The sequence below is a fragment of the Tauraco erythrolophus genome, chromosome 23 (genome assembly GCF_009769465.1).
Source record: "Tauraco erythrolophus isolate bTauEry1 chromosome 23, bTauEry1.pri, whole genome shotgun sequence".
Lineage (NCBI taxonomy): Eukaryota > Metazoa > Chordata > Aves > Musophagiformes > Musophagidae > Tauraco > Tauraco erythrolophus.
The window spans coordinates 8,983,061-9,010,928 of record NC_141487.1 but is presented as its reverse complement, the minus strand read 5'-3'; the positions used below and the strand labels follow the sequence as shown (position 1 = coordinate 9,010,928).

At 51.8% G+C, this 27,868-nt stretch overlaps 1 protein-coding gene across 5 annotated transcripts in view; it reads right to left on the bottom strand.

Moving 5' to 3' along the window:
* Nucleotides 1–27,868, bottom strand: part of CAMTA1 (calmodulin binding transcription activator 1) — a 278,929-nt gene that overhangs the window by 97,955 nt on the left and 153,106 nt on the right. The gene's annotated exons all lie outside the window — the stretch shown is intronic.

Genomic DNA, 27,868 nt, shown 5'->3' with positions numbered 1-27,868 from the left:
GTCTGAATCCATTTCGCACTATCGCGAGCGTTTGTTTTCGGTGTGGAAATTGTTGGCTGTCGCAGCCGCGTACGCCGTTTTGAAGCACGTGTAGCAGCTCCGCCCCACTCCACAGCGTAAAGTGCCGGATTTGTTCTCTGGACTAGGTCCTGAAGCTGGGAACGCCTTCCTGAGCAGCAGGAGAGGAGAGCAACCCGCAGCCCTCCGGTGGTTCCCATGTCAGGGGAGGAGACGTCCCGACCTCCGGCAGGCGGAAGGTGCCCTCCGCCGCGCGCTGCCGCGGCCCTTCCGCGGGCGCTCCGTGCAGCCCTGCGCACCCCGTTTACAGTTCACATGTACGGAGTAGGGCTCTTTGAGTTTATTTAGCACCAGTTGGGGTCTGCAGCAGAAGAAAGCAACCATCTTCAGAAAAGGTACAAATCTCTGCTAAAAGACCTGCTGATCAGCAATATTTACCAGAAAAAATAATTGGGAGAGTCAACACCCTGAGCCTACGAGGAGATCAAAGCACAGATACAGTCACAAACTACCAACTGCCCGTGGATCCCCAGTAATTAATTACTTAGTGAGGTGCCCTTAGCTTTGTGCCTAGCCAAGGAACGTATAAAGCAAGCGTAAGCCACGGGATAATTATGGGATGAAACAGGCATCAATCTTCCCGCACTGAAACCTGGCACCCTTCAGCAGGAACAGCCTGTGTCGAGTCAGCTTCATTAGGTATTGTCTAGAGCCCCAATCCTCATTTGTTTGCATCAATAATACATTCAAAGGATTTATCTAACTTGCAAATGCGAATTCATTTATCGGTCCCATAAGCAAGAAAGAGCTGTGACCAGAGAAGTGTTTCGTGTTACGGGTCAGGCACTAAAGTGGGAATACTTGCTGAAATTTCAACAATTACATTCTATCGTAAATGTTTATATTAGTATAATTTCCCTGTGCACTTTATAACAATGAATTTTAACATAAGGTTAATCTGCAGTTTTAAAGGCACATATTCCTTATAACAGCAGAGCAAATGCGCAAACATCAACAGATTTGTTTCTACAGAATAACTTAGAAATGAAGTTCAGTAACAGAGTCAACAGAGCCGAATTTGCAGAGGGTCAGCGATCCACCTGCATTGGCCCTGGATTCCTCCTTGTAGCACCGACCCTTTTCTACACAGCAAATTTCAATTATGGTCACCTTTTCTGGTCTCGGTTTTTACCGTGAAACATGCGCCAACGGTATTCCTTGTCTGGGAAAATGGTCCTCCCTGCACCTCCTGTCCCGACTGCACGGCGTGAAGCGGTATTTATTGCTGCTGTTCTACCTGAGATTAGGCAACCACTTGAACGCAGCGAGATCACGCTGCTCAGTGCCCAGGGCTCCCCACCCCCTCCTTCCAGCTTTGTACGCGCCCCAGCCAGATTCTTCATCCTTTTTGCATCTTTCAACCTGTGCCGCGGGAGTGCTGGGGACAGCCAGCAGCACGGAGCTGCGCTCTGCTCCGGAGCAGGCTGCTTTCTGCTCCGACCCCGGTGGGAGCACCGGCAGCAGGTTGGGTGCCCGCGACTGGCACCCGCCTGCCCGGCCTCTCACCCGCAACAGGTGCTGTAAGGTCGAAGTGCGATGGAGGGAACGTCTGTCGCTGCGTCACCTCCTATCGCGAGAAAAGCAGACAGAGACACTGGTTTTACAGGCGGTCCCACATCCTGGATGTTCTTGCTGTCTTGCTCTGAACTCGTGCCAGCGTGCCCTGAATCCTCACACAAAGGGAAAAGCCCAGAGAGAAAAAACTATCGTGGACTGGTAAGATTCAGATTCTGCCATTAACTGGATTTCTTCCTATAAAAGATACCTAAAAATAGCGACAAACCCGGCTCAAACGGCCACCAGGCACGGCGAACGCAGTCTGTGACTGCCACAGCTGGCAACAGCTCAGAGGTGCTTCTGAACCCTTTTTTTGCAGCAACGAGGCTTCAATTAAGATGGCAGGGCAATAATTCGTGTAGCAACATGTTCTGAGGTTTCTGCCCATTCGCTGCAAGTGTGAGAGGTGGGAAAGCTGAGGGACGCTGCTGCCAGAAGGGTTGAAGCCTTCCAGGTCCTATCGGTTGCACTTCTAAAAAAAGAAAGAACTGCCATTTGCTTTTTTTTAAAAAAAACGAACCCTACCAAACCCCAACATCAGCAAAAAAGGGAACTGGGGCTTAAGAGAAGATAAATTTCTTTGACAACCGATGCATCACCATAATGCCATTCCCTGTGCCAGCAGAGCTTTCTCCAGCATCTGCTTGAACGGGGCAGGAGGGGGCTCCGACAGTTCAATTTTGTTGGATTGAAAATTAATGCTGCAAACTGGATGGTGATGTAAACTGGGAACAGCAGCATCGCCTGCATCACCGGGAGCACATCACTGGGAGTGCATCACCTGCTCGTGCTCAGCAGGACTTTGCTATGATTCTCACGTAAAGGGAAGACTAATGGATTTCTTCCTTGAGGCAATTAAAAAGTGATTTGTCACAGGCCAAGACGCACGGCTCTGTACCAGCAGGGACTCCTCCGCGCTCCCCCGCCGGCGAGAGCAAAGGGCACCAGGAGCTGACGGCGGAAGCCGGCCTGTCCCGGGGCACCAGGAGCAGGTGTGGGAGCAGCATCAGGCATCTCCCCGTCCCAGCGCCCCATGTACCCGCAGCAGGGGGTACCAACGGCAGCAGGACCTCGAGCCTTCGACGGCTGCCGACTCGTACCCTTATCGACTGCTGAACTTTTCCGGCGGACACGCGTTGTGGGACTGTGGAACTAATTCTGACAATATTTCTGAGTAATTCTGAACATCGGCTTAATGTGGATATAAAAAGAGGCTTCCCAAACTGACACGAGCCCCCAAAAAGATGGAGCAAGAGCTCTATCCAGGGAGAGAGCAAACTTTGACTCCTCTATCTACAGGTACAGGCAGCAATGCCTTCTGCGAGAGGGACAACAAAGCAAAGGAAGGGGCACCTGCATGCAAAGGGGCTTCGGGCACCAGACAACCACCGAACGTAACGCAAACCCAGCCTCAACACCTCCCTTACAGAGCGGCTTCTCCGGATAAAACCAAGTCGCTGAGAGCTTCAGCTGTGGCAGAAGCACAGCTGGCAGCGGCGGTGGGAGCGGGACAGGGGGTCTGCCCAGGCTCTGCAGCCCAGCCCCCAGCCCGTACCAGGCAGGCTGCACCACACTGGCCGAGGAGCGACTCAGACACTCGAGCTGAGCCCAACAGCTCCCACGCCGTCCTCATGCGCTGCCCCGCACAGATGGTCTCCGAGCCTGCAGTGGTGTTTCTGCCGGGCAGCGGGCAGGAGGTCCCATGTCACCGATTCAGAAAGGACCCCGTCATGCCAAGAGCCATCCTCCCCTTCTCCTGCCGTTTCCAAACCCTTTGATGCCCCTTGAGGCTCCCAGTGCATCAAACATTAAAAGACTAACGTTATTTTGAGCACACAACGCTAAAGTTCAAGATATTCTGCAGATGGATTTAAAAATCTTTTAATCCATTGTGAAGCCAAAATCCTGCCGTAAACACTCTGCGGCATGCTCCAGTTAACTACTCATGCAGATATAAAAAAAGCCTTTCCAGCTCACTCTTTGCAGACGACCTTGCGGTCCCGTCGTCTCCCCCCCACCCCCCCTCCCGTCTCAGGAACCTCGGGGGACCAGTGAGGAATCAGATAAAAGGATTTCGTTTATTTTTGCTGGCATTGTTTTATGAAGCTTTCCTTTTATCGGCACCTCGACTTCAAAACGTTTTCGAACACCACACGAGACACCAGAGATCAGCAGATATCCGAGGGACATGCTGAAGGCATCTTATCTTCACTCCCATCGACCTTCTCGTGAAGGAAACTGTGTGGCACACATGCCAGGCTTCAGCCCAAATCCCGGCGGCACCACGGCACGTCTCTCCTGGGGTGCAGCCCACTGCTGGTGACACCCTTCTGCGGCAGGACGAGCCGTGCCAGACAGCTAATGACAGAGCTGCAGCTGAGCCTTTCACGGTCCTGAAAGCTGTTTCATCACCAAGCTAAACCCCTACCTCGCTTTCCCAACAGGAGCCAGAGAAAAAATTGTATCGGATGATTTTTCTAGACAAGTAGATGGGACGTCACGGTCCCTCCTATCGTGCAGGATGCTCATGTGCATTATCTTGCTTTCCATGCTGGGGGGGAACATGGAAGTTGCATGGCTTGTACTGCTGGAAACGGAAGGCAGCTGCTCTCCCAGAGGCTGGAGAGATGCTGGGAGCGTGGGCGTGCGTGCGAGCGAATTGCCGGCTACCTGCTTCCAACGTCACTGTGTGCAGACACTTCATTTAAAAGGCTCATATATCACCAGTCTCCCGAGCTCCCGCTGAACGTCCTCTGATCTGTCCTCCTCCATGTGACAGAAACATGGGGACCTCTCTGGAAACCAGGCAGGAGGTAAATTCCCGACCTCTTGGCTCTGGGAACAGGAATGACTTCAGGCTGTAGAAAATGCCACATTTTGTGTGGTGTGTTTCCTCCCTACACACCCTTTGCTGCCAGGAACGGGGACCTCAATTTGTGCCCGACATTGATTTCCTATTTACTAATAACTGCCAATCACTCGGATCAGTTAGATTCAACACCGGAATCCAAACGCATTTAAAAACGTCAGGTTCTTGTAACACCACATCCCCTTCGAACTCCCCTCAAGTTCAAGATGGACAGGCAGGAAAGAGGCAGAGACCAATCTCACGTTAAAACGTGGAGCTCACAGTCCAGCCAGCCTCTAGCCGGGACAGCCACCTTCCTCCCCCAGCCACCCTCCATCCCAGCAAACACTGGGGAAATCTCACTGGTTTACGTGTGTATTGACATGGATGTTTCCATCCTTTCAGTCATCAGTATTTTTGTTCTCTGAACACGGATTTTACCCCTTCGTGTTAGTATCAGTTGAGTGGCGTAGTGTCCTGGTTTTGGCTGGGACAGTTAGTTTTAATTTTCAGCAGCTACAAGAGCTCTGTGTTTGGGATTTAGTCTGGGACTCGTTACGAGAAGAACGCTGACAGCGCACTGATGTTCGTAGTTGGTGCTGAGACATCCAGGACCTTTCAGCTTCCCGTGTTTTTGCCAGTGTGCAGGAGCGCAACAGGCTGGGAGGAGCACGGCTGGGACAGAGGGTCCACAACTCCCCTTAGGATCTCAACTTAGACCTGGGATTGAGGGCCAAATTGGCCAACGGAGTATTCCCTCTCATGCAACATCACATCCAGCAAATAGATGAGGGTGGACCGGGAAGTCTGGAACTCTTCTTCTGAGGGCTCTCTTGGAGTTTTATCTCTCTCTCCCTCTCCCTCTCTCTCTCTCTCTCCTCACCCCCCCCCAGCCTCTCACTCATCCGGGATTGTGGTGTCAGGACTCACCTGTTTTGGGATCATTTGCTGGGATGTGACAAACGTTGGTCACTGGGTGGTTAGCAATTACACTGTGCATCACTTGCTTGTGTATATTCTTATATATATTCATATATATATTATTTTATCAGTATTACTTTAAATTTTATATTATTATTATCAGTAAATTGTTCTTACCTTGACCCACAAGTCTCCTTCTCTTCTCCCATTTAATTCTCTTCCGCATCCCTTGAGGCTGTGGGAGGCTGAGCGAGCGGCTAGGTGGTGTTTAGCTGCCGCCGGGTGAAACCACTACACATCACTTTTAATATGTGTAAATATATCTAAATATGGTACTTTAGACAAAAACAGGAGGCTGTGTTTTGTTCCAAAACACCATGCAAGCCCTCTTAAAAGAACACTCACATCAGAAAACTCCAACAGAAACTGAAACACAGCAAAATGTGCCGGGTTTATACTTGTTCCTAATTGGTATTTATCCATTTACTAAATACAGTTGCAACACAACACGATCGTTGAAGCCTGAGGCACCCGGGAGCCGTTCCCGCAGCTCTGGGAGGATGGGACAGGGATGCTCCGCGAGGGACGGCTCCCAGCGGGTCCGGTCTGCCGCAGAGCACCGGCACGGCGCCAGGGAAGGGCTCTCCTTACACCGCGCTTGACCCTCGCACCCTCCTTGTCACCGTCTCACGCGTCAGTGCCAAAACAGCATCAGGAGAGCGCTCGGATAATAGTGCATTTACAATTATAATTGCTCCTGTCCAGGAGTAATCCAGTTTAAGCCCTTTACCATCTCAAATATTTAGAAAAATCCTGCCAGCTGCCTGGAGGGGAGAAAGTTAGGAGCCCTGGGAGAGCAGAACAGATTTTCATCTCTCCAGCCCTGACAGTCTTTCACGCATAAATATCCTTCCAGCCCTGCTTCCCTGCTCGCCGGCTCTCTCCCTGCTCCGCAGGCAGCCCACGTCGGCTCCTGCTGCACCAGGGCCGTGGCTGGGCAGCATGGCACGGGAGCGGGGCCGGTGCCCTGCCCGCCAGCACGGGGTCTCGCAGGCTGCGCTCCCCACCTGGCACGCACCGCGCAGAGCCCCGACACACTGCTGACGCCTCCGCCCTGGCAGTGTCCTCCGGAGAGAGGCTTCCATTTGGCCGGGAAAGGGATTTTTGCCTTTTTTTTTGCAGTAGGCAGAGCGTCAGCATCTCGCGGCCTCTCTGCGGCCTGAGCGGTGGCACGCAGGGACTGCCGGGCAGCCTCACCGGCACCACCGCCTCCAGACCCCGCCACAGGCATCCCTCCCACGCAGTGCCAGCGGTTCCCCTTCTCTGCGCAGGCCCTCGCCCATCGCGGAGCCGGACCGAGTCCCGGCTTCCGCGGATCTGGACATTTACGGGCCAGACGCCGTTTTCAGACATCGCTGGTTGCTGCTACGCCGCCGGCCTGCTCTCACCTTCTTCTTGATGCAAAAGCTTGCTTTTCAGCTCAAACACGTGTTGGTAGCTCCACCCATCTCTAATAACCACAATGAGATTAATTTCTGTGATCGATCGTCATCAATATTCATTACCCCGCAAAACGTCACGAATGGGAGCGGTGATAAAACTCGCAGGCAACGATTTTATAATTTCTTTCAGACGGTTGATAAAATATTGAATACTACTGGGCTCAAAAGCCGTCTCAAAGGGATGCTCCCAGATGCGCCATGACACGCTGACAGATTTCCCATTTCCACTGGCTGGTGCCGCCCGCGGGGCACGTACCCGCCTGACAACCCTCGCGCACGGCGTTAACGTTCATGCCACAGACGACTGCAGTGAAAAGCCAAATGCCTATTCCTTCCCCACCTGAAGTTTTGTGAGTGCTGCTGTGCCGCCCAGCAGGAACAGACCTCTGGAATATCCAGAGGACATGGAACAGACCACAGGCACATCGAGTCTGAACTTGGGCAGTATTGCGCAATATCTCCTTGACAGATGAGGGAACGGCCTGTAAAAGGAGCCATGGCTGCTCTCGAAGACGGTAACTCCTAAGGGATGCCGAGCGAGGCGTGGATATTCCTTGCCTTTGAATCCACGCGGATTGCTGATCGGGACTCGCAGCTCCTCCCAAGCACCACTCCATGTTCCTAAAGCACGCTGCTCCCCATGGGCTCCGTACAGGACCCTTACGGAAGTGCTGCACAGGCCGTCAGCATTTTTTTTTAGGTTTTTTTTTCAGTGCTGCAGCTGGACACAAGCAGAATACTGAAAAACGTGTTTCCCCACGCCTCACTAAAATGACATCTCGTATTTCTCCGCTTTGCATCACAACTTCCAGCCATCGCAGCACAAACAACTCCCTGGTATCGGGGGGTTAGCCTGAAAAATGATCCTATTGGCTTCCTACGCTTTCTCCATCTTCTGTCTAACGCATCCGGTGGGAGGGAGAGCCTTTGCGGCTGATGAGCGCAGACAGGCTGATATTGAGAACTGTGGAAGTTCTGTCAGCAAGGAGCCATCAGGCTGCCGATGTGATATTAAAGAGAGAACACCTGGAGCCCCCCCGAGCCTTTAGGAGAGCACAGCTGTGGCAAAGCGAATCCCCCCGTCGATACCGCACTGCCAAAGGGAAATATTCATCATTACTACTTCAACTTGGTAAGATGGAGCGCAGTTGGGAACGCAGGTCATGTCTGTCTGGTAAATTGGATATCAGCACTGGGTAAGACCGCCCACACCTTTTCTCATTTTCCCCGTTTAGTCAAGTTGCTTTCTTCCCAATGGAATTACACATACTTTGTTTACAGGCACGCTAACGGGGCATCTACCCTAAACTAAGGACAAAGGGTTTGGAGAAGAGGCGTGCAGGCTGCCCGAGCCAGTTGTGTCTGTCTCTGCTCACAATGGGGGTCAAGGTCCAGGGGACACACTCTCAGTCAGGCGGTGCCAAAACCCCCGGCCCTCCCTGTGCTATCAGCTTCTTCCCTTGCCAAGGCACAGCAGAGGAGCTACATCCGAGGCACCAGCTTTGGGTGCCATGTAAGGAAAGAGGGGAGCAGCCTTCATGGGCAAAACCAGGACCAGCTGGTGGCCAGAAATGCGATGGGTTTGCCGGAGGGGTCTGGTAAGCCGAATGTACACCTCTCTCGGCAAACAGTAATCTAAGTCAGGAAGATAACAGATTGCCATCCAACGGGGAAACAGGGGCAGGTCTGCGTTCCACCTGCCTCTGGTTCTGCCATCCAGTGTGCTCTGGGTGAAAAGGGGAGCAGGGGACGGCACACCCTCTCCTCCAAAGGAACCGGAGAGTCCAAAGATGGAGGAGAACCACTTTTCATCCCGGTACGGCTTCTGCTTTCCAGCGAGATGATGAAGTGCTTGCACATCAAGAGACAGCTCGGGATGTTGCCGCAGTAAGAAGATCCTATGACTTTCCCTACATTCTCGCTTACAGAAAAATCTCCTACGTACAAGCAGAAAAGATTTGCCGGGAGCAGCCTCCTCTTCGGCGTTCTGATCTGAAAGCCGCCTGATGCATTACCCTCTGCCTTGCTTAATACTCCTACAAATTCCTTCAGGCCTGCCACTGTTATTCTGCATTATTTTTACACTCCTCTTCCGCAGCACAAGTTTAATTAGAAGTGCAACTTCAACTAACGCGTTCCCCAGAGAGAAGGGGTCAGGGCGCGTACGCGGGGAATTTCTGATCCGGTTATGCAGGAAGGGAGGGATCTCCTCTGACAACTTCTGACTGCACAGAAAAATTAATTCCCCTTTCCTGCAGAAGTTTATAATGAGAAAGCTGCGATATCAAATTCTTAATGATTTCGCGGGCACCAAATCAGTGGCGCTGAGTGAAATCTCACTCTTGACTTTTAATGAAAGGCCACAGATGTTGGACTATATTTATATTACAACCTGAGAAACGTTTCCTAGTTGAGACTTCATCTATGCGGTTCATTTACGATGACCTCAATATCTGAGCTAATCTGCACAAATTTTCACTGTACTCGTTCGCAGTGGCCAAGAGAGTCTCTGTGCCAAAACCCCAATACGACCGTCTACCCTCCACAGGGATGGCCCACAACAGCCCCCTTGTTGGCTGCCGAAGCATTTCTCATGACTTCTTTAATAATCGTACTGGAAGCAAAGCATCAGCACAAACCAGAGAGCCTCGGACCTGCTGTCCTGGGCTTCTGCGGAGAACAGCTCGCGGGGTACAAAGGGAGCCTGAGGCACAGGGCGCTGCACTGCACCGAGACCAAGTCAAGCCAGGCCCCCACCGCCAAATCCCAACCTCAACACCACCAAAAGCTCATGTCAGGAGAACTTTTAGGCCTTGGAAGAAGCCTTGGTGTCCTTCACTTTGCTATATCTCATGCGTGCCAGCACGTGCTGCAGTTCCCAACCATAAAGCAGGACATCCGACCACGCGTGACCGCGACACGTGCACACGTGGCACTGCTGGGATTTGCCAAAGGAGGAAAGTCCTGCTCTCACACTTTGGCAGTCCGGTGACTGCAGAGCCAGACTGAGGGGACCGACCATGTTCTTGACCAAGCTTTTGCTCCCTGCTGCTGCTTTAGGCTGCTCAGCCCCGGCCCGTGTCCCGCACACCCACCCAGATGCCCGTGGTTCACACGTATGCAGCGAGCGGGCCCTTTGCTGCCGACAAGCTTCAGGCTCTCTGCGCTGCAAGCCAAAGCCTGATCCCCCCCCAGCGGGTGCCGAGACTTCATCAGCATCCCAGCGCGTGGGCTTTGGCACTGCGCGGGTCACGGCAGGCAGTGTGAGCTGGGCTTCCAGCCACCGACACGAACTCCCCTGTTAAATTATTTGTTTGGCTCACCCTTAAACGCAACCAAAGAATCCCATTATTCCAGGTAAAATGAGTCTTCCTTTCCTACTTACTTACTGAACTGATAAAGCTTAAAACCATTCTGCTGAAAACCATAAACTCAGCTTCTCTTCCATTCAGCTTGTGCAAGCCTGAGGCAACATTGATAATATTATTACAGAGGCCATTTGCATAGGAAGAAATTTTTCTTTTGAAAGAAAAAGCCTTTCTATATTTCTTGGTCTGCTTGTGGTTGAGAGAACTATGCAATTATCCAAAGACCTGAAACACCCCACAACGGGAATCTGCAAGAAATCTGGTGAACACATTAGCAAACCACCTACTCTGCCCCGCTGGACGCACAAAAAGCACTACAAAGACACCAAAGTAGTCCCTTCTTAGTGAACACCTCGGCAGGCAAACACAACGTTTTCAGATGCAAAAGAAGCTTCTAATTTAGCAGGTGAATGAGAGAAGAGGTCTGGCCCCTCCACCCAGGGACATCGTCAGAAGAACGCCGGGAGGAGAGGATGGTGCCATCGGTCTTGACTGCCACCTGCGCCAGGACAGAGGCTGCCGGCTCACGCAGCGCTGCCCAGGAAACCCCCGGCTCCAGGCGGGCTCCAGGGCATGTCTGCTGGCCTGGGCTTGGACTCCATCACGCTTTTGGGAAGTGCTCACTCAAACTGTTCTGCTGAGCCTCTCTATAATAATCACATCTCCCTTCTGCTACTCAGATGATTAATGGCTGGATTTGATTGAAAACCTGGTGCCGTGCCCCATTTTCCCAAACCTCCCTGTCAAGGAACCTTATTCTGCTGTTTTGAGAGGAGACCTCACCTCACTGCCCATGCCATTAATTGAATAACTATCAGTTCCAATTTATTCCACTTGGCTACAAATTAGATTTCAGCTGGCTATTTCCAAGCCCCGCTTCAACACAACCTCATAGAGCTGTGTCCCTTGGCTGATGCCACTTGTCAACCTGCATCTGTTCTTGGGGTATTAAAAGACAACAAAGCCAGAAACCCACCAGTCTCTTAATGAACAGAACCTGGGACGTTTGGCTTTGCTCTTTTGGAGCTTATCATTGCTTTAATGAAGACAACTAGGCTTGGTATTAAGGAGGCTCAGCCTGTCTACCTGCGTCCCACAACTCTCTATTTAGAGCAGAGGTACACCAGGAAGTTAAAACTGATCTCAAGAAACCCAACAGCATCAACCCTCTCTCGGAACAAAACACCTTAAAAATCAACACGTGCAGAAATAATTTCTTGTTTGCAGTTAATGCATCGAGCTACGCTGGAAACGCCACTTACTGCTCGCTTGTTCGTGTCGCTCCCCACACCAACGGAGATATCCATGCAAGCAAATTCCTTACCATTTGGAGAGATGTGTCTTTTCATGTGTTCCCCAGAAGCACAAATCTTTAGCAGGAGAACTTGCCAAGCTTATGAAGAAAGCCTCACACTTAGGAAATCCTGTATTTTATTTTAAGGGGGCTTATATTCTTAAATTCTTATATTCTCAAACTTTTATTACCTAATTTTGCAGCAACTTTACTTCTATCAGCTAAGGACACCTTCACAAATGTTTCTTTTTTGACACCTGTCCCTTCATCATGACATTTTCATTGCCACGGTCACGTGTAGCTCAGTTTGCTCTCCTCATCAGACAACACTTGCTGGAAAGATTCATCAGAACCTGCGGAACAGGTCTGATCAGGCACCCATGAGAGACATGGAGGACACCCAGTGCAGAGTGAGAAGTGGAGCCCATGTATAAGGGATGGAAGGTTTCCTTGCCAGTCATCCTTGCTGAACAGCAGCTGGCCTCCACACGCTCTCTGCTAAGATTGCTGGGTTGATCCAATCAGAAAGGTGCCCAGGTTCCCAACTTGGTATCTCCTACGTTCCTCTGATGGGAAACAGGGAGATGGAATATGGACAGCCATCAGCACGTTTCCCTAGAAGTGCCTCAGCGCTGACGGGTGGCACAGCGCAGCATGAACAAGCACTTTTAACAGAAACGCTGCATTTAGAGGAAACGGCCTCAAGTTGCGCCAGGGGAGGTTCAGATGGGATATCAGGACAAATTTCTTCACCGAAAGGGTTGTCGAGCATTGGAACAGGCCGCCCGGGGAAGGAGTTGAGTCACTATCCCTGGAGTATTTAAAAGATGTGTAGATGTGGTGCCTAGGGACAGGTCTGGTGGAGGGCTTGGCAGCGCTATGTTAACGGTTGAACTCGATGATCTTAAAGATCTCTTCCAATCTAAACGATTCTATGATCTCAGGCTTACTTGTTTTGATACTTGATAGAGAATCTCGAATTTTTGCTGGTGTAAAAGCTCTAAATGTCCTTTGAGGAATGAATATATTTGCAAGGGAGAAGAAGCTGTGAAACTCCACACCGCATCCTTCATATAAATTAATCACCATACTGAATTTGCAAGGCATGTTTCCCAGCAAGGACCGAAAGAAGATGCAATTAGGGAAACCACTGCCAAGTGAAAATCTGATCCGGTCAGAAGAGGCAGAAGGTGTTTGTTCAGAATACGCTGTCTAGGGACAAGGTGTGTTACAACACAAAATATTTTGTTCGCTGTTTGCAATAAGCTTAAGGATACTCCTCCTTAAACGACCTAAAAGTAACAATTGACCCGGTGACGGGAGGATTTCACCAAAGCCAGTTCTTTCCACCCCGTTCAGAAGGAACCCGAACCAAACCCCAGCTCTTTCACTGTAACTTCGTCTCCTTTTCGCAATCTGCCCGCAAACCTCTCCCCTGGCGTGATGCCCATGGCCTCTCCCCAAATTCCTGCAAGGTGATGCTCTCCGTTTGCATCCCAGCTGTCGGACGGGGCAGAACGACACCGTCTGGGCTTTAATGCACAACCTTTGGAGCCAGGGCTCCCAGGAGCAGCCTCCCCAGCCAGGAACAGGCACCTCCAGCACGGAGCTCACACTGGTGTGCTGGGATCCCAGACTGCACTAATTCCTACTGGAGTATAAAAATTAATAACAGTAAAATGTCACGATCGTCTCACACTAATTACGCATCTAATGAATAATTAGCTGTGGACACATTTGACATTTTTGGTCATTAATTTGAGCAAGTGTTCTAAGCCTTGAACAAAACTCTGCGGCTGCGACTGCGACGCGGTGCTGAGCGGCGCAGACTGACGGCACCGTCACCCACCCGTGTCGGATGGAGAGCACCCACCGACGCCGCCCCTCGGCCCGCACACGAGGGGAGCCTCTGTGCGCTGGGCTGGGCCCAGCAGCAGTGGCCGCAGCAGCGGCAGCACCAGCAGCAGCGGCAGCAGCAGCAGCAGCAGCAGCGGCAGCACCAGCAGCAGTGGCAGCAGCAGCAGCGGTGGCAGCGGCAAAAGCAGTGGCAGCAGCAGCAGCAGCAGCGGCAGCAGCAGCAGCAGCGGCAGCACCTTGTGCTGAGTCGGTCCGAGCAGCCGAGAGGCTCCGCAGCCGCCAGTGCCGCGTTGGCCGGAGAAAAAAGTATGATTTAGGGAGAGCGTTCCTGCATGCCACCTCTCTTTGCACCAAACCTGGATATTTAGACATGAAGCTGTGAGAAACATTTTTTCCTAATGTGCCATCGATTTCGTGTAAAACAAGACTTTGGTTTTCTGCTATAAGCTGTAGCTATTTTTTTAGGGTAAAATCATTATACAAAAGGGGGAAGAAGGCAGAATGCTGCATCCTACATATGCCTGCGTGTGTATATACAGACATCTCTTGCTCTGCCTGGCTCAGGAACCCACTGCCTCTCAGCCTCCTTTCCCTCCACCTCCACCTCTAATGTTTTGTCCATAAGGTCTCAGGAACGAAGGAAAACAAGAAGGGAACGAATCTCTCCCAAAGCGTAGAGATGAACTCTGAAGCAATTCGGTTCAAAGGCTCCAGCGCACACCCACAGTTAATGAACAAAACACGTCTCGTATTTAGGACAAAGGGACATTTAAAAAGGTCATGAAAGGCCAGAATTAGCACCAGATTGACCACTAAAATCGAGACAGAAAGCAACAGATGTTTCCCTCCTAATTTACTCCATTAGGAACTTCTCCAGATAACACGTGATGTTCCCTGCTAACGAAGCGTTTCCATCTTCTTGCCATCAATAAGCATCCCCGAGGTCAGTGGCAGAACACAGCCACTCCTCCTGGGCAGGCTCTGCCTCGTTTCATAAACCCTACTTTTTGTCAAAGAGAAAATAAAAATCTCCTTCCAAATTCACAAGTAATTCTGACACAACCTCATTAACTCCTCTTGCTGAGCTGCCTCTCTTGGACAGCGATGCTCTGACCTCGTGTTGAATCCCAGTTTCCTTACGCTCAATGAAACAGATCTCCATGTTACCAACAGCTCATACACAGAGTGTATCGACTTTTAAACGACAGGAACAAGACACGACAGACCTAAAATAACACAGTATTTTACCTCCTCTATTGCCACTCTTGGTATTCCATACTGAACTGAAGGAGCACCCCAAGCCAGCTCCATACAGCACACCTCTCGCCCCATCATTCCGCCGCGGTGTTGGCTGGGAACAGCTCCGGACTGCAGCCTACAGTAAATAAATAACCTGTGGCACCAAACACAGCCATAAAACCGGCTTTCCTGTTGCTGCCGCAGCTGGCCGCGAGCGTGTCTGAGAGCCACAATGGTCCAGCGAGCCAAAAATTTGGGAACTACCGCCTTAGAGAGGTCGTTTCCCGTCTCTCCAGCCTGCGAAACACGACCTGGACTGAAACCTGTGGCAAGTAAAGGTGCAACGCTCCGGGCAGACGGCATCTCTTGGACAGGGATCTTCGGAAGCACGAGCCAAAGGAGCACTGCCCCAGCGCGCTGGGAACGCCCTTGCAACAAGATGGCTTAGACAGCCGCGCTCCTCGAGCAAGCCACCGTCCTCCCCACTGCACTACAGCTTAATTATAACGCTCTCGCAAAGAATTTCCATTCTGCCTACCCTGGGAGCGAGCTCCGTAATGAAAGGCTTTATTAAAACGAAATGTAAAACATGGTATTAATTAATGAGGCTGTTGCAGGTGTGTTCACAAAACCGGGCCAGCTCTGTGTGCACCGAAGGCAGCCGGATCGAGGGTCACCTGCGGCGTAACGCCCCATCACTGTGCAGTGCGAAGCGTCCTGTCGTTACGTACCACACGCGTGACAGTGTCTTGTCACTTGGGTTTGCGTTCAGATGAGAAAGGCTGAGGAGCACCCAGGGGCAGACGGCAGAAACGTGCTCCACGCAGCGATCCAGTACGACTTCTAGACCCCAGGCAGCCCCAGCGTGTTCTCACCATACAGCACCTGAACAGAGACCCGACCGGGCGCCTCCTACCAGGCAGAACTGCGGAGAGAGAATTAAGGCAACCAACGGCGCTGAGGTCACAACGCCTTCACGTACAGAAAGCCACAAGTTTCAAGACAGGCCTATTTGACATCGACACTGAAACTCACAGACGGAAAGCCAACGAGAGCCAAAATGTCACAAAAGACGCATTTAGCTGCAGATAGGTTAAATGTCAACTTCCAGATTGTACGTTTTTTCTTTTTTTTTTTCCACATTCAGCCCGTATCTGTGTCCTTCCTTCACTATTTGGCTGTTTGTGCACATGAAACTGCTTCTGCCTTGACGACTGTCCGAATTGCGCGTATAAAGACGTATTCGCAGTCGTGTGATGGCTGTGCAGGGACACCAACAGCCCCTTTCTGTTTTCTTTTGAGACCAGCGCTGCAGCACTCTGGAAAGAGATCCTCCATTCCTCTGAGCTACGTGTTGAAATGCAGCAAGTTAGAGCCGCGCAGGCGTAAGCGTTACGCAGGGCTATTCAAAGGAGGCTGCTGTATCGCGTTCGCGTGCCAACGTAACACACCTGTCGATTACGTATATTCAAAGGCACTGAAGCACACAGGTAATATTGGAGGCACAGCCGGTGTCACAAATACATTTTCAGGACGCTCCTGCACGCCCGGCACCTCCACGTCGGCTGCCCGCACCCTTCCCACGGGGATGGAGGGAGGGAGTGGGGATGGGCTGCAGGAGCACCCTCTGCCACCTCCTCCTCGGGGATGGGGCCCTTTGCCGCCGCCGGCTCAGCTGGCGTTTTGAGCGCTCCCTCCTCAAGGGCAGCTGCCCTGCCCTGGCTCTCCGGGCACAAGCAATCCCAGACAGTCCTTAATTACACCCGGATCTGCTATTCCTTGAACAGGACCCTGTCTGTGCACACAAACAGGAAGAATTAAAGCTGCACAGGCTGCAAAGAGGGGTCTCTCCTGACTCCCAAGAGATTCACTTTGAAATCAAAAGTCAGGATAAATTTACACTGATTTTGAATAGAATTATATAGACCTCTCTGTGTAAACGTACGCACCAAACACGCTTTGTTTTACTTGTGAGAAACACACGCACACGCGTCCCCTGCATGGTGGAAGTGCAGCCGTTACGTCCCGAGTTCCAGCGTACAGTGAACTTTTATGGCTGAGCTATAAACCTCTGAAAAATGAGGTTTATAATAGAAACCCAGACACCATCTAAAATATAGCAGCACTATTGGGTGCTGCTGTAATATGGCCCTAATTATAAACCACCAAGGAATCCTGTTCCATTTTGAAACTTACAGACAGTAATCCAGAAAAAGGGTAAACCACGAGGAAAAATGGTCGTGTTGTCCGTGAGCTATAGTGTCTAGTCCATCCAACAACTCAAAAATCAAATAGGATGCCACAATATTTAGGCCATGCACTGAATCCTGGACTGTCACAAAATAAAAACACGGCGTATCCTACGACGGGGACATATTTCATAAAGCCATGTGCCATTTCCCATGCCTCTGGGCAGTATTTTTCAAGTAAAAATTTGATATGAGAACACTAGAAGTAAAGAAAAAAAAAAGACCAGAGAAACACAACCCAAATCCTCCAGTTTTGCTTGACATAATAAATGTTTTTGCAAGAGGGCTTCAGTGTACTCCCGTTTAAATCGAAAAAAAGCAGCGAAGCAAGCAGATTGTCTACTCACAGGAGACAAAAGTTTATCACTAAACATGAGGAAAAAGCTCTTGGTGCCGTGAGCCTCCAGCTCTGCGTTAAAACACGTTGAGGAGTCGGCAATTCACGGGGGCAGCGCTCCGTCTCACTGCTCAGGATCTGTTTTTCCGCAATACACCAGACCAGAAACCTGCCAGAGACCCTTACGGTGACCCTGGCACACCAAGCAGAGGTTTCAACCTCGGGATTTGGGTTTGCAGACTCACTTTGTGCCTCTCTGCCCATCGCTGTCCCAGGATGCCCGTCCCGGCGCAGAGCGGGAGGAGGGAGCCGGGTAAATGGCCGTCCAACAGTGATGCTTGCTTGCGATTTTGGGAAATGACCGGAGACCTTTTGGCGCAACGGTCGGAAATCAGGGAGGTAAGTGAGGAATTCATTCATCGCCGCCGATGCTTCAAACCTGGAAGAACGTCCCTCCTCCCCTCCGCACCGGAGCTAACTCACCCCAGATACTGGATTATCCCACTCGCTCGCGCCGAAGGGACGTTATTCCACAGCAGGAAACGGCACTTTAGGGGCTCGCATCTGCCGGGTTTGCCCTGAAATTTTCATGTGGCCATCCCGGATTCCTTTCCTACTTCCCCTGAGTGGTCTCCTTTCGCAGGCTGAGCATCAAAGGAGAATAATCTAGGCCTGTCGCACTTTTCCTGCTAAAACTATTTCCCAGCAGACTTGCTACAAATCAAGCGCACCGTATTCCTGTCGGCTGCTCCACTGTCCGCCGGTGCGGTAACGCTTCACCTACCACGGCCTCAGCCCCCGCTCCTCGAGCGTGCCCCAAGCCCCCTGGTCTCTTCGTTGACGAGAAGCACGGATGCACTTGCAGAAACAGCCAACAGTAGCAGCCCTGAGCAGCGCTCCGTGCAGCTGCGCTTTCCCCAGAAAACTTCGCCGGCCGGCACCGGGCAGTGCCGGGATGTTGAGATCCAGGCATGAGAGGATCTGAGCTCTCCGTAAACTGTTAGCGGGCTAACGAGGGCATCTGCAGAAGGAACAGGCACTAAAACTGAAACTAGATACAAAATAAATATTCCAGAGCTGGATTTCTTAAAAAAGATTCTGCTGAGCTATAGTTCCACATCAAATTTTTATTGAATGCATTTCCTACTGAGGATTTTTGCACTAAAACCAGTCAAACTCCTACGAGAGGAGTATAAATTTCACGTATGGTTTTCACTGCAAATATCCTTCAAGAGAAAAAGTAAAAGCCCTTTTTAATGAAGCCCACACCACATCCTCGCCTGCCCTTCCGCTGCGCCGGCAGCGGCAGTCTGGAAACCGGAGCCCACACATCCCCCAGCCCCAACGCAGCCGCGGCTGCTGGACGCCCGTGCGAGAGGGACCCTCCGCCGGATGGTCACGGCGACGGGGACGGAGCGGCTGCCCCGGCCATGCCCCCCGACGGTGCCTCACTCGGCTTCACCTGTAGTAAAGCTGTGAAGAAGCCGATGTTTTAAAGCCACTGATGTTGCTTTAAAGCTGGGGGAAGAAGAAGGAAAGGGAGGACATTCAGAGCAATGGCGTTCGTCTTCCCAAGTCCTGGTTACGCGTGATGAAGCCCGGCTTGCCTGGAGATGGCTGAGCACTGGCCTGCCCATGGAAGGGTGAATGGATTCTTTGGTTCGCCTTCCTTGTGTGCGAAGCTTTTGCTTTACCTGTTAAACTGCCTTTATCCCGACTCATGAATTTTCTCACTTTTACCCTCCGATTCTCTCCCCCATCCCATCGGCGGGGACGCAGCGAGCAGCTGCGTGGGGCTCCGTTGCCGTCTGGGGTTAAACCATGACACTGCCGTTAAACCCAAAACTTGATACTGCATCTTGAAAGGTCTGGAATGGCCTTCTCTTGTCAGAGCGAGTGCTTCTGACCTAAGAAAAATACCGGTTCTTTAACAGGCACCAGGACGTTCCACACCGAACACTGCTGACGACCGCAGCGCGTGGCTCGTGCACACTTGCAGCACACAATTAGCAGCATCACGCACGATTGCGGCACTCGGCACGCGCACGATGGAGGTGCCACGTGCTCGTGCTGTGCGTGCGGCACTGGATTGCGGCGGGTTGAGCGTCACCAGCGCTGTCCTCCCACCACCCGTCCATTTTCACTCGCTGTGAGGAGATCAGGAACACCTTCAACCTTTCTCAGGAACCTTTTGCAATATTTGCTTGTAAAAGGAGGACAATATGAAGACACAGCCGATTCAACAGGCTTGTTTTGTGCTGGTTATGTTATTGGGAAATCTAATTTCCCGGGAAGTGGCTGTCCCATTTTACAGAGACTAAACTGATAAAAACCTCAACCCCTATTGCACTCTCTGTCTAAATGTGCTTTCGTTACTGCTGATGGCCAACGGCTCTGGTGCGAGCTAGTGGGCCGTCATGCAACATATGTCTTGCGGTGGCACGAGGAGCAGATGCAACCGGCTGACATTTAAACCAATGCACGGTAAGAGAAATCTTGCACTTCTTCCTTGACACAGAAAACGACGCCCCGAGGGACGATGCCTGATGAGGAGGGAAAGCCATTTAGGTCGTTCTCCTCCAGCTTTTGCCTCTTCGCTAACACGGCAAAGAAAAGCACCGAATGATCTCGCAGAGAACTGAGGTGTCTGCACGCACCGTTCGCGCAGCTTCGGAGGTCGGCGCATTGTTTTACAGCACAGACTGTGAACGTGAGGCCGTTTCTAATCACCTTTACTGACCTTCACAACGGGTAGTGCACCTTATACATGTTCACCTATGTGACGGCCACTTGCCCATCCACTGGTCTGATGTGAGATGTCACCACAGGCGCGGATCGGCGAGAGGGATGCAGCGATAAAGGCGGCGGCCGCGGGAGGTGACTGGGACAGAGAGTCCTCCAGAGTGGGACAGAAGAGGCATCGCAGCTTTGTTAACCAGGGGCAGGCGGCAGCAACACACGGCATCAGCGACAGCTGAAGGTGGCCGGTCCACAGAAAGGGAACAGACAGACACTCCTTCAGAAATAAAGGATGATTTTGAGAATAAAAGTAATTGGGGGAATAAGTGAGACGTTCACGCAGGCAGAAGGACACCAAGCATTGAAAGCTGCAGGCACCCGGGCAGAGATTTATGCAAAACACTTACAAAAGCAGATATCTGCCTTAGCAGGTAAAACATGAAAGGGGGTAACTCGCTGCAGGCCAAAACATGGCACATTAAGAGGAAGAAATACCCTGCGTCAGAGGGAGAGACTCCAGCCCTGGCAGCATCTGCTATGAGCCCTCCCCTGCCCACACCAGAACCGACTCCAGATCGCTGAGCTCAAACCGTAATTTGCTTCGCGACAAAACTTCCGACTCAATTCCCAGTTACGCCTCTCCGGTGAGGGTGAAACTCCGCTGCTGGTGTAATACATTCCTGGACACCTGCAGACCTAATAATTGACCAGGGAGGATGTGGATGAGATCAGCAAAACTGCTGCATTGCTCCTGCGTCCTACGCCAGGAAGCAGCTTTGCTACTGCAAGGTGCATAATTTAATAAACCATTAACTCAAACCTGAGGTGAAGTAAATTCAGTGTATTATAGATTTCAAAATAGCATTAGAATTCAATTTAAGTGTCACCAAAAGCCTAATCCTCAGTATACAGAGCATATTAATAAGCGACTCGGAGCCTGTGGTTTGATTTAATTTCCAGCTGAGCTGTGCTGTCACATCACTGCCATCCCTGCCGCGAGGGTATCTCGGCAACAGCATCGCCGGCCCAAACCGGCGCCGAAGCTGGCACGACGCACGGTCCCGCTTTCCGGGGGCTTCCTAGGCGAATGCGCGGGCGTACGCTCCAGCAAAAGCAATCCGGTTTCCAGCCGTGTTGCTCCCGGGCACTGCCGTCAGGACACTGCTGCTCCCCAGCGCTGGCGGGGTGCTGGCAGAGCCCCCGGACCAGCCCTGCCCCGGCCACCGCACCGACGGCAGCACGGCAGTGACTGCAAAGCGATGGAGACGCTGCTCTCCAACCCCCAAGCTCAGCGCACCGCGCGAACGGCGCGTCATTTCCACCGAGAGCCAAAGGCATGGAATCTGCTCTCCGTTTTCGTGGGAGCCGGCCACGGTTTGGACTTTTTCACCTTGCCCCTGTAATAACTCCTCTCGATCAGCAGCCCAGGCACGTCCCACAGCAGTTTGGGAAATGCATCTCTTCTATAAATGACAACAGATTATTTAAGCAACAGCTAAAGCACTCTGACTGCTTTTTAGTTTGCTCACATTAACGTCAGTCTCCTCATATATCTGGGGAACGAATCCGGGATTTTCTCTAAAATGGTGGAGAGCAATACAAAAATAGCAGACTACTCGTCTACAATAAAGTTATGTGTTCGAAAGGGCTGGAAATTGTTTTTTAATCACTGGCGTCTTTCTTCTGGCATATAATCTGCCGGCTCTATGTTTCGCCTTTCTATTCAGTTTCTCAGGAAAATGCAGCGAGTGTGTTAATAAATAATTTATAAAAACATTACAAAAGATAAAGCACTCCTGCTAAAATGTTTCCAGCCTCTGAGATACCAGTTCATTTGTAATCCTCTCCGCCTCCCCGTCGCTGGAATGTCGGCAGAGGGTTATTGCCGCTTTCTCCGCAGCCCCGTCTCACTCATCCTGCAGGTGTCAAAGCGCATCTCTGCTTTGGAGCCACCCGGACTGATAACAGGGCACGGCCCAGCCCGAGTCGTCAGCTCGGTTTTATCTGCTACAGACTTTTGTCACAAAAAACGTTTTTCAGGAAAGCAACATCCTGATTTATTTCCGTGGTCTGGCACGCAAGGGTGGATGTAAAGTGCAGACGTGTCACTGGATCTCCCGAAAAAGAGAGCGCTTGTAGAAGCTGTTCCCTCCAGTGTTTTAGAATCACTGAACCACGGAATGGTTTGAGTTGGAAGGGACCTCAAAGATCATCCAGTTCCAAGCCCCCTGCCATGGGCAGGGACACCCTCCACTACACCAGGTTGCCCAAAGCCTCATCCAACCTGGCCTTGAACACTGCCAGGGATGGGGCAGCCACAGCTTCTCCGGGCAACATGTTCCAGTGCCTCACCACCCTCAGAGGGAAGAATTTCTTCCTTAGATCTCATCGAAATCTCCCCTCTTTCAGTTCAAAGCCATTGCCCCGTGTCCTGTCCCGAATAGGCCAATGTCCTTCCCCTAACAGCAAAGGGATGTGCTCCCCCTGAAACAACACAGGGTGATTTTGGAGCACGGTGCACAGGATGGCCTCCTTCTCAGGAAGAGGATGGCGACGGTTGGGAGGAAGACAGCTTGTGAAGAGCTCTGCCAGATGGAATTTACCTTTAGTGAAGGTGAAGACTCTGTGAGATGTGAACATTAGCAAGCAAGTAAAACTTGAAGGAGGAAAAATCAAGCAAAAATAGCCCCCAACTGGAATAGCTCCTGCCTGTGTTCGTATTAAAAAAGGACTGTAAGACTGGAGGTGGTTTTCAATGGATGCAGCTGCTCTGGAAGCAAGTCAGGGGATGAGAAGTGGAAATCGGAATGCTATTCAACGGGATGGCCCCAAGGCAAACCGCTGCAGGTACCGGAGTGCCGTCGCCAGGGCTGCTCCCCCCAGCTATCTCCGCAGCCCGGGCAGGGCTCAGTGCCGCTGCGCCTGTCCCTTCCCCGGGCCCACCGCGCGCTGCCAGCGCCGAGCTCTGCCTGCCAGAAATCCCGCAAAGTCAACCAGGCACCTTCGGGCGAGCGTCTCGAGCAAGAGGAGCTGCGCGACTCACTGGGTGCCGCAGCTCCCGCCGCGCGGCTGCAGAACGCAGGAGACATTTCAAAGGCAGCGGCGGGTGCGAGCGTCGGCGAGCAGAGAGCGGCTGTCACCACGCGTGACTTTCGGTGCCCATCACGAGAGCTGGCAGCGACAGCAGCCCCAGACGCCCTGGGAGACGCAGGCACGGTCGGGAGGGAGACGAGGAAGAGCGGAGCCACAGCAGCTGGCTCCTCTCAGAGAGAAACAGTTCCTCTTGGGCTCCTGATGCTGATGGCGAAGGAGAGGAGGTCTTCCAGCAGCGCTGCGCACAGTATCATGGCTTTTGCTTCATCTTTATGTCCCTAAAACACTGGAGCACAGCAGAGCGAGACACAAAGGCCACCACCACAGGTCATGAGTGCCATCGCTACTGTCACTCCAGGATGGGATCCTGGCCCTCAGGCCATTCGGTCGCTGTCCCAAGGCCACTCAGCCCACCCGCACCATGATGCCGTGGGTGGTCGCAGTGGCACGCTCAGGATGCTGAGCCACACCAGCGCCGGTGAGGCACCCCGTGCCATGCTCTGCTATACTTCCACAAGCAATTTCATCCTATAGGCTAAAACCCACTTTGGGAAAACGGGCCAGCATAGTGGCAACGGTTTATATTCCCATTAGGAAAACACAAAGGCTCGTTATGCCGAGAGCCATACTCATGCCTTTGCTCCCCAACAATATGGGACCGATCTAAGATGCCCACGCACAGCGCACGATCTTCCATGCTTTATTGCCCAGCCATTTCTATTTTACCCAAATGGAAAATAAAAACTCTTTACTAAGCAAAAGTCTCAGGAATTTTTATGAGATTGTAATGCTTCCAATTTATGTTGAAAAAGACCAAAATCCTCAAGCTGTCTATTGCTCCCCCAGCCACGGATGGGGAAGATGCTGCTGATGCAGCGCAGCACAAGCCATCAGACAGGGCAATGCTGCTCTGCCGGGGCGCCATCAAAGAGAAACGGGAAGGTTTTCCTCTGGCTTAGGACATAGCGAAAAATTTGAGGCAAAAAAAACACAGAAGGAACACCAAATTTCCACAGGACAGCTGCAGACGTCACGTTAACTGTTTTAACTGATTTTCAGGCCTTAATACTTTCTGCCCACAGCTTTCAGTCGGGCCGTGTTTTAGAAAGGGAACACTCAGGGAACATCAAGCATGAGCGTAGACATTAATAGTAATAAACAGCTGAATATTCAAGTGTATCAGAAGGAAGAATCCAGGAAAAAACAGCTTAAAGAGAAAATACTGCATAAGCCTCTGAGATTAAATCAGTGCTTATGGATTCTCTGCAAGGCACAGCTGGAGCACGCAGAACCGCAGGAAGGATAATTAAAGACTGCTAACGGAATAGTGCCCGATCACAGCGTCCCCTTCAGCATCTCCCACTTGCTCCTTCCAGGACAGATGTCCTGTCTGGACGTCACCAGCGGTACGACTGCTGATGTGCCCGGACCTTCCCCTGCCGTTATCTACCCAGCGGTGAAGCATCCCAGGGACTCCTGTGGCTGCTGGGAGCCCCCTGCGAGCGCACGAGCGACACAGATGCAATGCAGATTTCCCCCCCCAGCTCCTACAGAATTGGATCACCACGTTTCAGCAGTTACTGCCACAGCCCAATTTAGGAGGGCTCGGGGGGGATCAGACGTCTCCCCGTGCCCGGCGCAGCTCCACCTGCGCCCACTGTGCTTCTGCGGCTCACCTGCGAGGACAGTGCCACTGACACACTTTTTCACCAATTTTGCGTTATTCAGCGAGCAGTTAATGCGCAGACCGTGGGAAACAGGGATCTGCCTACGTATCGCTCTCCAACGTTCGTCCGCCTTAATGAGTCTGGTTGCCCGAGATGAACGGGTAAACACCCACAGGCGGAACGTCCCCATCCACTCGTATCCGAATTCCCCGCGCCTCCCGTTGCCACAGGCATCTCGATCAAGAAAACCTCACCTGGCAAACGAATAAGCTAACGCACGTTCTGCGAACAAGCGCGGGGGCCTTATTTGAATCTATGATCATAATCCATTTTATTTTAGTCCGATTTTTCTATAGCTGAGCGGGAGAATGCCCTATCCTGTGGGCAGCACTCTGTCAACGACGCCTGATCTCGCCTCGCTGTGACTCTTGCTGTTTTTAAATTTCTGCAGGAAGCGGGGAGTCATTCAAAAAAACAGACAAACAATAAAATTAATGAAACTGGAGTGCCTAAAACCCACATTTTCCCCATATTTAGGCAAACGATCACAGAAAAGGAAGCAATATGAGAAGTTCTGTCCTATATCATGAAGAACTAATATTTAGCCACTGGCTAAATCCACAAAAAGTTTTTAGCATGGTCCTATAGCACAGTTTATGCACTTCCTAATTAAGAAAAAGGGCAACACGTTTTTAACGTATTGCTTCCCATAACCGCAGCACCCGCACTAGCAAAGATATCGGAATCTGCTCAAGGCAGGATGGAAAACGATGACTGTCCAACAAACTTGGAGTCTCCCGCCGCATGGCACAAGCGTGGAAGAGAGCAAGAGACGCATCGCTATTAACGGGCACAGACGAAGCCCGCCTCCAATAACCTTTGCAAACAGCAGCCCGCCCCGGGAGCCTGGCAGCGAGATTAATTTTAAATTCCTGGGGTGCCAATTAGCAATCCGCAGAAGGGAGCGCTGCGTTTTGCTGCTCAGCTGTGCCAATGTTTGAAAATCGTCTGTATCTGAGACTCCACATTTTCCCTGCATTAGCCATGACGAGTACAAACAGGGTGGTTTTTTTTTTCTTCTTTTTCCATTGACAGAAAATCTGGTGCCATTTCAAAGGTCTAAACACACGCCGCGTGGGTGCTTGTACACGTGTGTCCCACCGGCAGGGAAGCCCACCGAGCCGCGGCTGCGTGTGTGCCAAAGCCTTTCCAGGCGCCTGGGGACCCACCGTCACTCACACCTAAAAAAAGGCTTCAGCAGCATCGTTGTGTGCCTGACTAACTGCCAACAGCGAGGGCACCGCTGCTTTTAGGAAGCCAGGAGGTAATGCCAAAAATTAAAGTCCCAAAGTGCTACAGAAGTGACCTCCCCAGCACCCCCCGAAGAGGTCATCCGCATCCACAGCCCTGTCCCAGAAGGCTGCAGTTTGCGCGCGGACGGTTCGAGCAGACGGGTTTTCACTTCTCAACCCTTTGACCAGTCTTCGGGGAGAAGGACATCGTGTCAATCATGAACGACAACGCCAAGTTGTTTCAGTAGGAAATCGGACACCGCCGTATCATCAGCAGCGAGGGCGCAGCACCGGCGCTCAGGGCAGCCTGCTGGTCTCGGGGCTTCTCTGAGTTTATGCTGGAAAAGCCGGTCGGAAAGATGAAGAACAATCACACAGGGGTTTTTAATCAATACCTAACCTGACAATAGGATTTGGAGGAAGATCATCCCATAAACACAGGCGGCATTGCAGATTAATCGTATCTACTTCCTCTTGAGCAGGCAGAGAGCTCCATATCCCGGGAAGGCACTACACGACCCTCTAAAAAAAGCAAAAATCGCCCATTTGCCTCTGCGAACCAAAAAGCCCAAACTTTTGCTGGAGGTTAATGTCAGACATTGCCCTGTCCGTACCCCTTCTAGAGTACGGAAGTCACTTATCGGGTGGTGTTGGAGTGGAAGATTCCGAAGCAGACGCACAAAATCCCTCCTCCCTCTCTCCTGTTCTCACTCACCCCAAATTCCAGCAGTGCTTTGAGGCAGCACACAACAAAAATAAGAAGAAATACAAAATACATTAGAAATAAGAGGGGTGACCTACGAGGGGAGGACACGTGGGAGGACACACACAGACTGGCCAGCCCGCGACGGAGCAGGATGCTGGGAGTGCCCGCGGTCGGGGAGCACTGGGGCTACGTGAACGGCACTCAGGCTGCTGGATAATGGGTCGAAATCATGGGAAATTTCCTGATGGAAAGATGGGCAAAGCTGGAAAACGCTCTCTGAGAGGTAACGGAAAAAGCTCTGCGGTTTGGGAGCGAGCATCCTTAAAGGTCACAGCCCAATTTTAGATTGGAGTTCTGCAGTTTGATTGTGCGTCATCCGTTCCTCGTGGGATCGAATCGAAGGACTGTGCGTCTGCCCTGTGAATTTCTTCAGAAACAGGGGCCTCCCTCAACATTTTTGGTTTAAGGGAATACGCTTCCTGAGCTGAGCTGCCCTTCAGGGACGCCGGAGACCTCCTGGCGCCAGTGCCAGGGCTGAGGGCTGCTGCTGACGGGGGACCTGTGGCACCTTTCAGCCCCGTGCAGCGCCGGTCCCTCCCTGAGCTCCCGAGGTGGCGGATGCCGCATCCCGCCAGGTTGGGACCTCAAGAGGCCGCAGGGAAACACGCTGAATGTCGGCAGGATCGACGCGGCCGCGCTGCATTTTCAGTGGAGCCACAGCTTTCCCCCGTGGAGGGGAAATAGTGCTCCCGCCGCCGCGGCGAAGCACCTTCCCCTTCACTCCCACACGGCGTTTACGCGCAGAGGATGCAAACGGGGCCGAGACGCACGAACGCGCCCAGCGGCGTTTGGTGCACGTTCCCTTCGATTTGGGCACCGTCCCCCCAGGTCGTGCGGCATCTGCCACGCGGCGGCGGCGTATTTGTCAATACGGAAGGGCAATTGCAAAACGGGGTGGGGGGGAGGGATTACTGTCCATTTGCTTCTTGAAATAGATGTCACCTTCCTCAGACCTGTTTGTTTTCAGGACTGCGAGGGTTTGATGTTTAAAATAATATTATTACTATATGTGTCAAATGCTGTTTTCTAACAAAAGAAAACAAATCGCTCACACTTGTAAG